Source organism: Fopius arisanus, unplaced genomic scaffold (assembly GCF_000806365.1).
Source record: "Fopius arisanus strain USDA-PBARC FA_bdor unplaced genomic scaffold, ASM80636v1 scaffold00018, whole genome shotgun sequence".
Classification (NCBI taxonomy): domain Eukaryota; kingdom Metazoa; phylum Arthropoda; class Insecta; order Hymenoptera; family Braconidae; genus Fopius; species Fopius arisanus.
The window spans coordinates 1,277,257-1,280,634 of record NW_011887757.1 but is presented as its reverse complement, the minus strand read 5'-3'; positions in this window follow the sequence as shown (position 1 = coordinate 1,280,634).

The following is a 3,378-nucleotide window of genomic DNA, read 5'->3' as shown; positions in this document are numbered from 1 at the left end:
CTATAGATTCTCCATAGAATTCGTGGACAAGGCCTATAATGCACCCAGAAAAAAACCGAATTATTGAATAAAGTCAGTCAACTATTCTATAATTTTTAATCGATTCTATAGGTGGCGGCTATAGAATTTCTAAGATTTTCTATAAAAATATCTATAGGCTGGCTATAGATTTTCTATAGAATCTCAATAGACCACGTATAAAATTTCTACAGATTGTCTATAGATTTTTTTATAGTGTCTAAAAGTTCTGGATATTTTCTATAGAATTTGTAGGCAGCGCCTATAATGCACCCAGAAAAGAACCGAATTATTGAATAAAACCAGTCAACTATTCTATAATTTTCAATCGATTTTATAGACGATGGCTGTAGAATTTCTATAGATTGCCCATAGGTTTTCTATAGAATGTCTATAGGTTGACTATAGATTTTCGATAGGGTCTCTATAGGCTACGCGCAGAATTTTTATGGACTGTCTATAGAATTTTTTATAGCGCCTATAGAATTTCTATAGATTTTTTTTATAGAATTTGTGGACAATGCCTATAATGCACACAGAAAAAGCCGAATTATTGGATAAAATCAGTCAACTATTCTATAATTTTCAATCGATTCTATAGACGATGTGTAAATAGGTTGAATTGTGTAGATGAATCACTAAACATTATTTGTTTCTATACAATAATTCTATTCTCAAAAAAAAACCCTTAAAAACCCTTAAAAACAAAAAAAAGAAATGTCTGTAAAATTTCTGTAAATTCTTGGAAGTTTACAGTGATCGCAATAGATTTTTAGATAAAACAGGAATTGATAAAAAAATTAATTGCAGTCACTACAATATTCTATAGATTTTCCATTAAATTTTTGCAGACAGTTCTATTGTTATTACTTTTTACAGGGAAACTGAATGTTGTATAAAAAAAATAAATTTTCACTCGTCTATAGACTTTGCCCCAGTGTCTGTAATAAAGATGCCAATAGAAAAAATTGTACAGAAAAATTAAATCTATTACATTTTTCCATACAATATCTTTCATTATAGAATACCCCGCAAAAGCGCAAACAAACTAATGAATAGAATCGTTGACTATTAGACGAATTAATTGCCAGTAGCAGTCTAATAGCAAATCAATAGAATTTTATAGCGAATGCATCGGATTTTTCCTTGAAACTTAGCACGAGGGCGATATTTAGCAAATCATTGGTACATAATCACAAAAATTCACATATGCAAGAGTTTTATCGAGATAAAAAACATTGCCACGAGTGCGCATCACAAGCGATTAGATATAGTAAATAAGTGTCATAATAATAAAATCTTAATCACCTAGAACTAGGAAAAATGAGAAATTGAGTTGATTGATTGAATGAGCCGATTGGAGAATTGCGGATGAGGATTAGATTCAGTTTATTGAACGGGGGTCAACACACAGTGAATGGAAGCTCTGCTAAGCTTATTTGCCATTTCCGTATTTCAACGTATGTATATAAAACGCATATGTACTTCGTGTGACAGCAGAACCATTTCGCAGCTTAAAACAATAATAAATTGAAAAAAAAAATAATAATAATAACAGAGGGTTGTTGACCCTCTCGTGTACATATTATTTTTCCAGTATTCTGTTGATGATGTTTAATAGAGTTTATACATGTTATTAACGTATGTCAGAGTGATTTATTTGTAAATAAATTCAATTAACAAAACGATAACGTCGACGATCTTAATAATTTTACAAGTACGGGAGTATGTGCAAAAATAATAGAGATTTTTTAAATAAATATGTCCTTTTTTCTATCAATTTTACTTGAGTAATCACCAAATTTTTGTTTTGTTTTTAGAAATTCGATAATGCGATGAATTGAAAGTACTTATGTAATTTTTATTTTTTAAATGGCGCCGATAATGCAGTTTTATTGTACCGTATGGCACTGTTGAGTGAACGTTTTCATACGAGATAAACTATATTTTTTATTGAATGAATTTAAAAGCTACGGAAGAGGAAAATACTCTGTTAATTCATCAGATAAACAAGAGAAATTTCAATGTCAATCAAATATATTTGTACATTCACTAATCACCCCGGAAAATAAAGCAACCACGGATCTCCTTCTCGTTCAATGATTATTGTAATAGAATAAACGATTTGAAACCCCTTGGTCGCTAGATGAGATAATTTTTAAAAAGACGAGGGTGCGAAAGTATTACAGGACTTAATAATAAATTTTAGAATAAGTGAGCAAAAAAAAAAGTCTGGAAAACAGATGTGTCAACGATTGTTGCAGGTTACATTAAAGCCCTGAAATTTTTATTTGCCCGCAAAAAAAATTTCCAGTTCTACTTAAAAAAAAAAAGAGAAACAATAAACGATGGATAATGAAAATTTGTTCGTGTGAAGTGATTTGCTCATTTCGCTCCTTTCGCTCATTTTGCTCATTTCGCTCATTTTTTGTCTCAGCAATCAAACGGATTTAAATATTGACCGATATTTTATGTCGGTTATACATTTTTCTCGATAAAAATCTTATCGATGTAAAATGATTTCACCGTTTTTCGCTCACTTTGCTCATTTCGCTCCTTCCGCTTCACCAGGAGAAGAGTGAAGAATATATAGTCGCAATTTATCTCGACTATATCCCATTTTTGGTGCCATTCACATGGCAGACAATGTTCACTTGAATTTGCTCATTTCGCTCACTTTCATTCTCCGCATAAAATATACTTAAATACTATAAAATATTATGATATATTTCCGCGATCAAATTTCGATTGATATCTAGCTATTCCTGGTACTATCGCTCATTTTGCTCATTTCGCTCATTTTGCTCATTTCGCTCATTTTGCTCATTCCGCTCATTTCGCTCATTTCCATTCCCTCCAAAAAATGCCTCCAAATATTACCTGATACATTTTATCTCAGCTATCCATTTTCCTCAATAAAAATCCTCTCGACAACGATTCCTCTCACCCTCGCTCATTTCGCTCCACCAAAAATTCCTCATCCCTTTCCGTCCCTAAAATTCTCATTACCAGTACATCTTCAGACCGACAAACAGCAGCAATAAACAATGAATAATGAAACTGCATTCACGTGAACTAATTGAATCCCTCCCTCAATGGCAACAGAGAAAAAAAAAATGTCCGTTGGATTCGTGCCAAATATCAAATATAATGAATTGAGAATGGGAGATAGTACGGGAAGCGGAAATAAATATCTGGAGATGACTGGAGCGCAGTCGCTGGACAATTAATTCACCCCGCTGAATTCGTCGGGCAACATCGTGAGAGATCGGCCTCACAGGGGGTGGATATATATACATATGTATTTTTTTTTCGCTCAAGGGGAGGATGAGCTTCACCCAGTGAACTAGCAACCTCCAG